General features: G+C 35.0%; 1 long non-coding RNA gene across 9 annotated transcripts in view; it reads right to left on the reverse strand.

Moving 5' to 3' along the window:
• Positions 1-15,153, reverse strand: part of LOC131529435 (uncharacterized) — a 61,123-nt gene extending 45,970 nt beyond the window's left edge. For all 9 annotated transcript variants that reach the window (XR_009268094.1, XR_009268092.1, XR_009268093.1 and 6 more), the window contains exons 1-3: positions 15,062-15,153; positions 5,888-6,079; positions 1,342-1,392 (exon numbers count right to left, since the gene is read on the reverse strand). This is a non-coding gene — a long non-coding RNA (uncharacterized LOC131529435). The remainder of the gene's footprint in view (positions 1-1,341; positions 1,393-5,887; positions 6,080-15,061) is intronic.
• Between the last annotated feature and the right edge of the window lie 390 nt (positions 15,154-15,543).

The following is a 15,543-nucleotide window of genomic DNA, read 5'->3' on the forward strand; positions in this document are numbered from 1 at the left end:
ACCCCACACACTGCTGGAGAAATGGCCACACACATATTAATAAAGAGCAGACAGAACCAGAAAGACACAGATGGAAGAATGACGGCGGTAAACAAGCCTTCAAACTGGATGGTTACCAAAAAAATGACAAATCATAATCCTGTTGTTACATTTATGGAAAAGGAGAGAAGAAAATGAGAGAAAAGAAAGATTGGGTTATATATGACTGCACAGTGAGGGAATAATCAGTATAACATAGTGAAAGTCATAACATGTAGTGGAAATTATATATATATATATATTAGGGCTGTCAATCGATTCAATTTTTTTGATCGCGATTAATCACATGATTGTCATGAGTTAACTCGTGATTAATCACAACTTAATCGCACATTTTATTTTAAAATAAAGTTTTTATGATAAATAAAAAACAATATCAGTATTAGCATTTATTGCGTTAAATGCGTGTATTTAAATGGATTGGCAATAATACATTTACTTTTGATTACATAAAAATAAATAATTTTTAAAAATTCTGTTGTTATTGTTTTTAAATGTAATATTTTCATAGTTTGTGTTTTTTAGCAGTGCAAAATCAGTCATTACACTGTAATTTAAAGGATTTCTTCTGAAATTGTCCAAAACCTCAGTTTGTCGCACACTGGAATGACATTTATGTCAACATGCAACCAATACTATAATTTTAGCATGTTTATTATTATATACCGTTTATTGAATACTAATGTTCCCTTGAGCAGGAAAAGTCATGGTAACATCTATAACGAATATCTTTTTGTTGTTGTGGGAAACTTGCACTGATTTACAAAATGCTTCCAAAACAATAGCACAATTATTTTTAACTCCAATAACACTCATATATTACCTGTCACTACTAACTGTTGTTGGGCTGTTATTAATAGTCACCTTCTGTTAGGATCTTTAGTCATCAGTAAACGTGATGATTAGACACGGAGGTGCAGCTTTAATTTAACTGAACCGAGTGCTGCTAAATGCCTCGGTCACAGATTTCCAGCTCATTGTGATTCAGAGGTGACCGAAATAGATGTCTACACTAGAGTTTGTCACGATATGAATCAGAAAACCACAAACACACGCCATGAACATTAATGAACACTACAGGTGCTTTTCTACACCTGAACTGAGAAAGATGTGGTGTGTGTGTGTGTGTGTGAGCATGTTTTAATTGTCTCTGAGTGAAGCCGTGGCCTCACATTACATGATTATGCTTTAATTACACATACTATTGTTCTGTAATTGCTTTCAAGGAAACAATAGGAATCAAAAAGCCACGGGAACGAGCAGGTAACGAAGCTCAGGTCAGTAAATATGAAAATTAATGACCTGTTGAGGAGTTACACACACCTGCTGGATCCTCAGCATTACAGAGAACAGCTGCAGATGAGAAGAGAAAACAGCACATACACGTGATACATGGCATGCATTCAGGAATATTAGCATAGTTACAGGAAAGAGTTACATGCAATTGTCAAACAGTAAATTAAATTCTGAGTGAAAGTGACTTGTTGAATTAAGAGTAATAACTGGATCTTTTACACAAAACATAAATGTGTTTGATTATTTGTGATGTGGTAAAAAAAAAAAAAAAAAAACTACTGTTGCTTCAGAAGTTTGGGGGGATTTTTTATATTTTCAGATGAAGTCTCTTCTGCTCACCAAGGCCACATATATTCAGTGAAAAATACAGTAAGAGCACTAATATTGTGAAATATTATTACCATTTAAAATAGCAATTTTCTATGTGAATATCTGTTAAACTGTAATTTATTTCTGTGATGCGCAGCTGAATTTTCAGCATCATTACTCCAGTCTTCAGTGTCACATGATCTTCAGAAATCATTCTAATATGCTGATTTGCTGCTCAAGAAACATTTCTGTTGAAAACAATTGTGCTGCCCAATATTTTTGTGGAAACCATGATACATTTTATTCTTCAGGATTCACAGATGAATAGAAAACTAGTTCATGAGTTCAATAGTTCATTATTAGAATTATTAGAAATATAATGCACACCCGAGGTGGTGATGCCGTTACACCTTGGGTGTGCATTATTTTTCTAATAATTCAACGGACCGAAGTCAATTATTCCGCTTATACTACGGTTGCCACACCTCAAGACATCAATCAGATGATATATTTCAAGGCATTCGTCCGGTTTTTCTACTTAAATCACTATTGTGAGTAGGATTATTTCTTCCACATCTTATCCAATGCCTCTGTTGCTAATTCCAAAACATCATTTTAAACCTAGTAACTGAGGTTTGAGCCATTGATAACAGACTAATGCAGTTAATACAGTTAATAACTAAGTTATGAGAGAGAGAGAGAGATTACGCTCTGTGCGTCTCTCAATAGTGTTCGGCAGCAATGTCTCTAGTTATAGTGAAACTTTAAGTTATTTTCCTTCACGAACAGCGCCGTTGTTGTTACCTCGCTTGTGAGAAGTCATGTAGTTTTTAAATTGTTAAACTACTGATAAAATCATCAGAGTAGCGCTAACAACATTAGCGTGATGTATGTTAGTGTGTGCAAACTGTGACTGTTATGTATGTGCGGTCTGTGAGGGAGAGAGAGCGGGAGAGATAGAGTACAGTATGTGCTTGCCGTACATAATAAAGCGTAATTTTATGGCAAAAACATGGACATGATCCGTCGTTTTTCTCCTTTTGTTTACTATATTTATTTGTTTGGCCAGTGTCATTGTGGGTCTTGGTTATTTTGCTGTTGTAAGACCTTTGAAATAACTCAAATCATTTGGCGAAGTGATATGGTAATGTAATGCGGTCAAGAGCTGCCTGGAACTACGTTCAGCGTGCAATTCCCTGAAAATAATTGCACACCTCAGAACGTTCGTCAGCCAATCAGATTCAAGCATTCAACGGCCCTGTAGTATTCATTTTATATATATATATATATATATATATATATATATATACGCACACAGACACTGTATATTTACATTTATATAATTTAGTTAAAAATTAATTGTTAATAATTAAACTTTAACTTCCTTCTGCGATTGAATCTGGATTTACAAACAAACAGAATAAGAAGAATACGACTATGATGAAGAATATCAGATTGACTTACAAACACAAAACGCTGGCGATAATTAAAACGCTGACAATAGAAGTAAATAATGCATAAAGAATGAATAAATGATGTTTTCATGCGTACTGATGGACTGCTGCGGTTTCCACAGATGTCGAGACATTAACCGACTGTCAAGAACCGGAGAACGGATGACGACCGGACAAATCCACATACAAGCAGCTTCATTTCATTATTCACAGGGCTGTCATTAAATCGACAGTGTCTTTCTCTAGGTCTGCTGTTTGTGTGCTTTGTTCAATTAAAATGTTGATTTGCCTGTCAGAGTTTTATTTATCGGCGGATGAAAGCTCCATTATGTTGAACGTGCATCACAACTTCATCATCAAAGCGATGGTAGCGTCTCTCTGGCGGGTTTTCCTGCGGGCTAAATGAAGCGAGTGGGATGCTGAGTAGTTTTGTGGCTGTATTTTCTCTGCGGTCCGTCAGAAATGCTTTGCTGCCTGATTAGCTCTTCCGTCCCTCTCAGCCGACGGCGGCACTGCGGGCGACGCCACAGCCGAGGCACCTGGACCCGCGCTTCCCTCTGAGAGACGAGCACTCGAGCCAGAGCACAGCTGTTACCGACCCCTCAACACACACACACACAGACCTGACCCACATGCGCACACACACACACCAGACATACAGCAGCTACTGACACTCACAGTATGAACTCATCCAACACTCGTTCCAGATTCTCACACAGGTGAGTCCAGTTTCAGATTGGATCTGATGCTTCTTTCATGGTACCCATTTCACCCCCCAAAAAGTACATATATAATTTTAATTAATTAAACAAAATGTTTTTCTTTGTCTTCAGTAAATCGCTTTGTATAAAGCATCTTCTAAATGCATGAACGTCAAATTATTTATTTTGTGTAAACAAAAAAAAAAAAGAATACTGCAATACTAAAATAACTAAGACTTTAAATATTGCTCATTAAAATCATTATACATTTATATAGAGCGAGAGCTTTAATTTGAACTTATAACTTGTACTTAAAAGGGATAGTTCACCCAAAAATGAAAATTCTGCCATTAATTACTCACCCTCATGTCATTTCAAACCCGTAAGACCTTCGTTCATCTTCAGAACACAAATTAAGATATTTTTGATGCATTCCGAGAGCTTTCTGACCCTCCAATAGACAGCAAGGATCCACGATCAAGGTCCAGAAATGTAGCAAGGAGATCGTTAAAATAATCCATGTGACATCAGTGGTTCAGATATGTTCAGATCAAAGCGTAAACAACGTAAACAGCGTATCCGCGTACATACCTTATTTATGTATGTGATAATCTCCAAAAAGGCGCTATAGGGTGATGCGGAGGAGACAAATTGTTGAATAAAGTCGTTATTTTTGTTTTCTTTGCACACAAAAAGTATTCTCATAGCTTCGTAAAATTACGGTTAAACTACTGAAGTCACATGGATTATTTTAACGACTACATTTATGGACCTTGCCGTCTATGGAGGGTCAGATAGCTCTCAGAATGCATCAAAAATATTTTCATTTGTGTTAAAAATGAAGCGTTAAATATGATGTTACAACAGAGTTGCCAGTGTTATTTTAGTATCATTAAGATACCATTAGGGCTGGGCGGTATATCGAGTTTGTATGATATATCGATATATTTTTTTATAAGTGACAAGGTATGAAGCAATACTGTTAATATCGATATACAGTAGTTTGATACGAGTGCATCTGAAAAAAATATCTAGGGAGGACACTGACTGAACTGCTGCGGAGAAAGTGCATAATACAATGTGTTCTAAACATGTGACAAGCTTTATATTAAGGGCTTTTAAAAACTCGTAAGATATAGTAGCCTATAGTTTATAGTTTCAGTTTAAAGTGGATGCTCTGCGTGTGCCGCTGACAGAGACGCGCTGTTTAATGTGTTTGAGATGTGCTGTTTTCCTAAATGCATAACTTACATTTCACAGGTATATTCTCCATCTGTAAATGTTAGAAAGCCATGGAAATATTTCCATTTTGCTGTCAGAAGTGCTTGAGCTTTTGCTTTGCGAGTTCATTTAGAACGAGCGCCAAACAGAGCGCAATAACTCTGAGTAAAATATACATTTTGCTGAAATTTTTGTAGTTGGACAATAAATGTGACATGTAGAATTTTAGACCTACAAGTAAGTGTATTTGTATGATAGCACTAACTGTAATGTGACTGTAATGGGGTAATCAAAATAGCCCCTTTACTCAATTAGCCTGTGCTTTTAATTATTTTTCATTTTTAGTTTAGTAAATTTAACTTCTGCTTTAAAAGCATTATTATTGTTTTTAGATTGCAATGTTACAATGTTAGAATGTAACCATGGTTAAATTCACTTTATTTGTTTAATACAAATACAAAATACCGAGATATATACTGTATACCGCAAATCAATAGAGAGATATGAATTTTTGCTCATATCGCCCAGCCCTAGATACCATTATAGTTTTTATTAATATTTTTAATTATTATTTATTTTCCTATAATGCTTTTGAATGGTTTTAATGCAATGTAATTCACACTCACACATGTACTATCTATTAATAATCTTTTGCACTGCTGTTCTTGAGCTGCAGTCAGGCCTTTTCCTTTGGCAGTGTAAGTGTACATTCACACACAGTGAGACAGACAGATACAGACAGAGCATGTGTCTTCGGCCCAGTCTGCAGATGTCGGGACAGCAGATGCAGCAAATTCAGTGTCTGTCTACAGCTGTAGAGCCTCGCCCTGTGGGACCCGTCTGCACACACACACACACACGCAGTACCTGGTGCTGTCTGGGCTCAACCTGTGCTCACACACCGGTTCTGCCGTCTGGTGGGCCACAGGTGAAAGAGATCTGCGGATCGTTTCGTTGCGCCCAACATTCACCTCCTTCATGAATCTTTCATCCGTTTGTCTGCTTCAGGAGGCCGTGGCGCTTCTCATTTATCCGTTTCCGGCATTTCAGATGCAGGAGCTGAAAGACAAAGAGAGGAAAGCGGCGGATTACAGAAGAGAAAACAATGTTTGGTGTGAAGGAGAAGTTGATTCGCAGAACGTGCTCCACTTTTACAGCACAACAGATGGTGAAGTTCTCAGAAGGCCAGAGGTTGAACTGCACAGATCTGACAAACATTCACATGCACACCAACACAGACAAAGAGAGATGGAATAAAACGCTTTTTATTTATTCATTCGCTTTTTATGTTATATCTGGAGATGTCCTCATTTGAGAAAGAAAAAAAGGATCATAAATTAAATGTTTCTTTAAACCCTGAAAATGTTTTCGGGTTTGTAGTCCTTATAATTAGCGATATATAAAACACTACTAGTCTGTTGTATATCATCATTTAGACAGTAAACATGCATGTGTGCTTATTACAGAACATAAATACATGTTTATGGATTCAAGCTTTTCAGTATTTGGTAGCTGTATTCAGAATGAAATACAACACTAGTTCTGAAAGAAGTATGCAGTATGAACCAGCGTTATTACCATTAACTAAAACTTTTACAAATAAATAAATAAACATTTTCATTGCTTGAAATAAACAAACTGAAATGTAAAAAAAATTATATATTTATATTTTATTCTCTTTTTTTTTTTTTTTGTTAAAGTTTTGGTAATTTTTATTTTTTTATGTCTACAGTCTAAAATTATTTCCATTTTAGTTATTTAAGTACAAATTAAACAAAATGAAAATGAGCAATGTTTCCATGTTAAGTAGCTTAAATAAAAGCGGTTTTAATATTTTATTTTATTTTAGTACATGTTTATTTCAAGTTTATTTTTTTGGTTTTAGCTTTTTTTGTACATTAAGTTAATCTAAATAAATTTTTCCCAATTTTTTTAAATTGTTGCCTTGTCAATTAGCTGAAATAAAGTAAAATATTTTTTAAAAATGTCAAAAGAGTGTTGTTTTATTATCGAGATATTACAGTATAGTTATCTGATATTACAACAAAAGTAATTTTGTTTTATTTTGGTTTTTTTAATTCCGTATTTGTTACGTTTTTACAAGTTAAACTAAATGAAAATGAAAAAATCCTTGGCAACTAGCTGAAATAAAATCAGTAGGGTTGCAACAGATCGTAGATGACTGTTAAATTCAACCAGTATAGACTCAAAGTTATCATTTGCACGTGTTTACCAATTTACATATTCAAGGAATTTCAAACCATTCAGATGAAGGAGAAATCGAATCGGGACTCGTGCGCCTGTAATCTGTATTTAACTTATGCTTATGTTGTTTTACACTTAATTATTACATTTCTGCACCTGAATACTACTGTTACTGTCTTTATATAGCCTATAATTTTATGTTGTAGGCTGTACATCTATGCTTGGAATTTGTGCAATTGTTGTTGTTGTATTTGTTGTTGTATTACTGACTTTAGTAGTTAAGCTAGTAGTTTCTACTGGTGTATAGAAGTACTTAAAGTAAGCTTTTAGTAATAAATGAAAAGCAAACTTTTTTTTTTGCTGATCCGAAAAATGACCCGATCCGTGACTCAAAATCCGTAGTGTGATCCGAACTGTGAGTTTTGTGATCCGTTGCACCACTAAAAATCCATTTAAATTTTAAATATTTTGTTTTGTTTTATTTCAAACCAGTGTTATTTTAGTATAATTGAAACACTTTAATGTTTGCTATTATTTCATAGGTTCAGTTTTCATTTTAATTTCTTTTAAAGCCTTAGTTGTTGTTTTTTCTGTCTTTTATATGCATACATAGATTATTTTTTTTTTCAGTTTTAATTATTTTGGTACAAATTGTTGGTAATTTATATATATATATATATATATATATATATATATATTTTATAAAAAAAAAAAAGGTTTAATTTGATAACCCATTTTTGAATAGAAAGATCGGATTATGTTTATTTAGCCTTGCAAAAAAGTGGTCAAGGGCACAACAACCTAAAAATTTTAATAACATATTAGTAACGTTAACTAATTAACCCAAGTAAATGGCCAAACCAGGCAGCCAGGCAGAACCAAATCCTCCCTGACCTGGAAAAGCTGAATACTGGAATCTCTCTCTCTCTCTCTCTCTCACACACACACACACACACACACACACACACACACAAACAGCCTCAACAACATCCATCTGCTCCAGGAGAAACTGCTCTGGGGGAGAGAGAAAGACTGAGGGGAAAAGAAAAGAAAAGCAGTACACAGACAGTTTTTGTAGCATCGGTTCTCCGGCACGAGTTTCTCTTGAATAAAGCGAGTCTGATTTTATTGGTAAACGTGTTTGTGGTCAGTAAGGACCCCGGGAGCATCGGTCGGAGCCTGAGGCCAACGATCATCACACGCTCCAACCAGAGCTGTGCTGTCAACACCGATTGGTATTTCCATGGCGATGAAATTCTGAACAGCCAATGGGAACGCGAGGTGTGGGATCCTCTCGGCGGCGGCACCAGAAGCCTCTAGAAGCTTTAGGAGGGATTCAGACCATTAATTGAATATTAATGCAACCTCAGCACTGACACTGGTGTGATTAGACTAATTGATCAGCTCGCCGTGCCAAGATGTCAGCCGCCGCCCGCATCCCACAATCCTTCATTTCCAGGGCCTTTTCATATTTGCATGATTTCCTCTCATCTCACAGACGCTTGTTTAAATATTTGTGCACCTGATGTTATTCAAAAATAATGAGACGACTATTACGGGGAACACTGGTTCACGGTGAACTTGGCACCTCGGCTGTTCTCCGTGTGAAGAGAAACAGCGGCTCTTTCAACAGATAATCACGATGGACTGTCATACGTTTGGGACAACAGAGTGAATCTCATGAAAAAAAAAAGAGAAAAAAGTCCAGGTCACATTTCACCCTCAAAAATTGAGATTTATTATTTTCATGAAAACTAGGGAAGATTCATTTAAAGGAGTATTTCACCTCTAAATAAAGTATAAAGTTTTTTTCTTCCAAAGCAACAACAGTTCAAGATGTTCCAAAAGGACAAAAAAACAATAACAATAAATAATAATATAATAAAATATAAATACAAAAAAAATCTATAAAATATATAGTAATAAAATAATCATAAAAAAATAAAAATATATATATATATTAGTGCTGTCAATCAATTTTAAAAAATTAACTAATTAATCGCACATTTTTCTGAAATTAATCGCAATTAATCCCACCTAACATTAAAGTTCAATCTTCAAATTAATGTACAAACAACATAAAGACAATATATATTTTAATATTTGTTTAATGGCATCTTTTTTTTTATGACTGAAGGCCAGTATCACTGATACCATACCGATTTCTCTATAAAATTGCTTCCATATTTACCTATTGACTACAGCCATTCAACATCACAGTATAAATGAGAGATATCAATTTTAACATTTATTAGACTTTTAAAAAATAACTTCTAATTTAAGTGAACTTAAAACAATCTTCACATAAACCCATTATAATAAATGTCATATTTACCAGTGCCTTTCAGCAGAAATATACAGAAATTGAAACTGAAGTTATCAAACACTAAATTAAATTAAATATAGATGAATCCTTAAAGCTATAAAAGTTCTTTTTGTCCTCTTTTTTTTCTTTTCTTTGTCATTTGATTAATAGACATCACAGCAGCTAGTTATTAGGGTATTTTGGCTGTTATTTCTTTGATATGATGTGAGTGGGGTGGCCAACCCTAGCTCCGCCCCTGCATTAATTGCGTTAAATATTTTAACGCGTTAAACTGAAAAAATTAATCGCCTGCGTTAACGCACTAATTTTGACACAACTAATATATATAGTAATATATATCTTAATATATTCATGCCTTATAGTTGCATTTATCAGATTAGAGCTAGGCGATCTTTAGTTTATATTTTGCAACAATATAAACAATTAAGCATTTGAGATTTCCTATATAACTGACAACTATTGTGACAATTGATCACTGTTAAAATAATTATATTAGCTCAACTACAGTATTTATTTACATGTCACCTAATATTGTCATTTCTGTAACGCTTCGGTTTGGATCTGAAAAAATACTGTAAAAAAACAAAATAATTTATTTTATTATTTTAGTTCAGCATAAGCTAAAGGCAGTACAATAAACAATTATTATTAATAAACACATTACAACTTTTATTTAAAATTGTAATTTAAATCATTATTGCCAAAATAGATTTGAATTTTTTTTTAATTAAATAGTTTTTATTTTATTAATAATTTTATTTATTAATTATCATGAAATGCAGAAAAATAAATCTAAAAGATCCTTAAAAAGGAAAATGGATTGTGATTCTAGGATGAAATGACAGGTTTGTGGACGTTCACTCACAAAAATGATGCAGTAAAGCATGAAATGCAGGACAGTTCGATGTTTCATGGGGTCACGGAATAATCCGGCTAAAATAAGCTACGGCACGATGCATATGCATCAGTGAGAAGCTCATTGACTTCACAACAGGGATGAGTGTGTCCTGATGAAGCTCACACACACACACACACACAGGGAGCTCTGCTTAAAGAGAATTCTAGAAGACCTACAGGAAACAGACACCATTTGGCGTTTATGTAAATTTGCGAACAAAATGGCTGCCTGCCAATTCCTGTCAGTTTGAACAAAGCTGGCCTTGCTGGCAGCAAGCGAGTGTTAAGGTGGCGCCGATCCGCCGTGAGTCACCGAGGAGGCCCATCTCCGCTGTTCCTCCTTAAACGCGCTGGCTGAAGTCTAAATTGGGGATCCATGAAGTTGTGATCCATTGTGTTGTTCGGGCAGCGGCTCTAACGCCGCTCGCTGTCTGACGACCGCTGCTATAGGCCGCCGAGTTGTCATAGCAGCCGTTGAGACGGTGCCAAAACGGAGTCTCGTTAAGACCGGAGCTCTTCGTTATTCATGCTTTCCACTGAGTACCTTAATTAAGAATGTGACAGGAAGACATCAGCGTTAGTTCTGACAGCGTTTGGATGCCTTGCTGTGGAAATATCTGAGCTTTATTAGTCTGAGTGACGCGATCAAACATCCAACACAAAGTATTAAACTAACAGGCATGAATGATTCTTCAGGACACCCTAGCAGCCACATAGCAACACCCTGGCAACCACATAGCAACACCCTGGCAACCACCAATAATACCCAAGCAGCCTGCAAACAACTACTCAGCACACCTTAGAAACTGCCTAACAACGCCCTGGGAACCACCTACAATTCACTTTAGAAACTGCATAGCAACTAGGGGTGTGCAATATTGAAAAAAAATGATATCTCGAAATTTTGGGGGATTTTTTCGATAATGATAATTAGACGAAATTTTACAGAGTGTGTTATTGTGCTGATTTCTGACTACTGTGGACAGCAGCAGTTTTGATATTCTTCATATTCTGTGTGGTCAGTTCACACAGGAATTAATCTTTTCATATAAGTTTAAATTGATTTTTACCTTTTATGGGCAATTTTACCTTTAATAAAGACATTTCTTTTTCTAAAAGTATGCATCTTTTGAGTCTAATTGTTACATTTAATCAGTCAATTAGAATAATGAGACATTTAGGCTGTTTCCAAACAAATGAAACCAGTATCAACAAAATTAATCTTTGCAGAAGTTGCATCTGAAGTGGCATTTAGATGCATTTACACACTGTTTAGGACATGGAGTGCTTTAACCTGCAGTTACAAATGCATAATGTTTTGATATTTTAAACATAAAATATTAAATACTGATATTTGAAATTATTTTAAAATGAACAGATACTTTGAATGTGAAATTAAAATCGCCAGTAGGTGGCAGCAAGTCACTGTTAACAAGTGAGTCATTGCGACTGAACCGAATCATTTAAATGGTTGATTCATTCAGGAACTAAACATCGTCATGTTGTTCAGAGACGCAAAAATCAGTGCTGTAGCTGTTTGGAATTATTTTTTGTTGGCGAAATGGAGCAAAAACAGGCAATATGGTGTCTAAAATGTAAGTCTCTTAATATTCACTTATTTATTGAACTGTTGTACAAAATCAGTATCACAATCATGTTTATTTTTGAACAAAAAATGGCACTCTTCGTGTGATTGTAACTATATGAAATGATATATAGATACACATTTTCTGCCCCCATATATTGAATTTTGTGATCATTCTTAATGCATTTTATTAGACTGAATCATGCAGTGAAAGAACACACTCTAAATGCGCACGCGCTCTATTCTAGACTTCACGTAATGAATGCATGGTCTCTGTAGGGGTGTTTTGTTTGTTTTTTGCAAAATACTCGATAATGTCAAATTGCACATCGTTAAAACAACAATTACGATATTAATCGCAGACAATATATTGCACACCCCTAATAGCAATGCCCTGGCAACCAAAATTAACACCATAGAAATCTATTCTGAACACCTTATATGCATAGCAACACCCTGGCAACCACCAATCAACCTGCAAACAACTACTCCAAACACATTAGAAGCAGCATTGCAACATCCTGGCAACCTGCTGCCAACTACTCTGAACCCCTTAAATGCATAGCAACTGCCTAGGAACCACAGGTAACCTGCAAACAACTATTCAGAAAACTATAGAAACTGCACTGCAACACCCTGGCAACCAAAAATAACACCCTAGAAACCTGATACCAATTATTCTGAACACATTAAATGCATAGCAATGTTTTGGCATCCACCAATAACCTGCATTTAGCAGATGCTTTTATCCAAAGTGACTTACAAATGAGGACAATGGAAGCAATCAAAACCAACAAAAGAGCAACGATACACAAGTGCTATAACAAGTCTCAGTTAGCCTAACGCAGTACACGTAGCAAGGTTTTTTTTAAATTATATAATAAAAAGAAAATGGATAGAATAGAAAAAGAATAGAGCAAGCTAGTGTTAGAGGCCTTTTTTTTTTTTGTTAATTGTATAATAAATACAAAGAAAACAAATAGATAGAATACACATTAACTGCATAGCAACACGCTGGCAACCACCCACAACTCTCTAGAAACCTGTTAAAAACTACTAACACCTTCTAAACTGCATAGCAACTACTCAGCACACATTAGAAACTATTTACTGACCGTCTTCATCTACAAAGCTACATTTATAGGTCTGGATTTCTTCTATCTGCAAAATGTTTTGATTGATCTTCCATTACAATAAATAAATCCTGTTTAATATGTAATGAAATTACAGTCAGACATTTAAAGCACGAGTAAAACTATCTGAATCCTTTGTTGGGTTGATTGTCTCTCTTTCTGCTGAAATGATCAGCTTTACAAAAGAAAGGAGTTTTAGTGGAAAAGCAGGGAATGAGGAACTCCACAAAGCTTTAATAAAGCCTAGGAACCTCCAGCCCAAACGTTCATTAATGCCGAGCTGATGAACGACCAGCACCTGATAGTCAGAGATACTGAAAGCGCTCTATTAATTACTGTGATTATGGTGCGGTAAGAAAACAGCATTTGTGCTTTAAAAGCTCGAGTTTAAATAATGCACTCGACTGGAGAGGACAGTTCATCTTCAGGAAGATAAGTGTTCGCTACTTTCCACAAATAAAGAAAATATTAATTATCTGGAGTAAGATTAATTGATATCATTGTGCAGCATGTACTGTAGATCAGCAACAGTTATAATGCATTATAATACTTACATATTCATGGTTATAGCGCTAAAGAGCATAATGCATTATAAAGCATTTCAGGAAACACATTATAAATTGGTATTTATGATATGTCATAATGCATTACAATATATAACTGTGTAACCAAAAATAGTAATAACAGTTATAATGCTTTATAATACTTATATGCATTTCACAAAACAAATAAACGGATATTTATAATGTTATAATGTCATGCACTATTTAAGGGTGTAGATAAAAATAAGTACATGTAATAACAGTTATAATGCTTTATAATACTTTCATATACATGCTTATACTGATAGGATATAATGCATTATATTTCACTATGATCTATAATCAATGCATTTCATAAAACACATTACAAATGGTATTTATGTATTACAATGCATTATACTGTATATGGGTGAAACAGGTAAGTTATAACAAGTATAATGGATTATAATACTAACATATTCATTGTTTAAAGAGTATAATGCATTTTATGAAATATAAATGGGTGTTTATGTTATGTTATAATGCATTATACTATATGTGTAGCCAAAAATAGGTACCTTAAATGCACTAATGCATTTAAGGTACCGATATACCAAGGTACCATTATAATTCACTATAATGAAACATGAAATATGCTATTTATATGTTATAATGTATCATATATAAAGGTGTAGCCAAAAATAGGTACATTGTTTTATAACTGTGTTTACAATGATTTAAGAAAACACAACCCTGATTATAAAGTGTATTACAGGGCATTATAAAAGAATGCATTTATATTATAATGCATTATATACACACAGGCTGTAGATAAATTACTGCCACACACACACACACACACAGTGTGAAGATCTTTAGCTGCAGCACTTTGGAGGAAACGAGTCCTCTCTGAAACGCTGGGAAAAACGAGGTAATTAGTAATTTTGGGAGTCTATTAATTTTGCAAAGTTTCCCAGCCACAGCACACAGAGCACAGAGACACTATTTGCTTACCTTGTCATTATGCAAAAATATATTAGCTAATTATTTTGAATAATGCAATTAAGATATGCATATTTAGCATAAATCTCACAATGGAAGTGTAGGAGTCAGCAGACGAGGGCACATGGGTGCCACCCAACACAGCATGGCACGAGTCCCTGCGGTACACAGAGTAAGAGAGAGAGAACGAGAGGAGAAACACGATGAGAAAAGACAAGATGAGAAGAGAAGAGACCAGATGAGACGAGAAGAGCTCTCGAGCCACAGCAGAGCTCAGATCTGTAGTTACCAAGAGTAGAGGGGAAAAGAATTAAATGCAAACGTGTGTATCCACACATACACACACACACACACACACACGCACGCACTCACAGGTGTGAAGCTCACAGTCCCAGCGGTGGGTTTGTTCCTCTTACAGTCTCTGAATCTGGCAGACTGTAGTAGCATCATCTCTGCAGCTGTCTACAACATGAAAGACAGACAGATGCTTCATTCAATACTCAGTGTGCTTTAAGTGAAAACAGAGACTCTATATATCTGAGACAGAACACGGCTATTATAATGAAAGGGAGAAAGAGGAACGAACGCCCAAATATGGCAGCTCTAGAAGAGTAAGCCCTGCCTTCCAAAGAAAACGGCCAATAAGCAGACACCGCCAGCCTTTGCTCCACACTGCACATCGACTGAATCCCAATGTTATTTTAGTATTCTTGATATACTTTTATAGTTTTTGCTAACTATTTGAAATAGATTTTAGTTGACATTCACTTTAATTTTAGTTTTAGTAATTTTTATAATTTTTTTAATATTCATTCATTCATTCAAGTTCAAATTCAGGAATATATGGCCTCTCG

This window comes from Onychostoma macrolepis, chromosome 21 (assembly GCF_012432095.1).
Source record: "Onychostoma macrolepis isolate SWU-2019 chromosome 21, ASM1243209v1, whole genome shotgun sequence".
Lineage (NCBI taxonomy): Eukaryota > Metazoa > Chordata > Actinopteri > Cypriniformes > Cyprinidae > Onychostoma > Onychostoma macrolepis.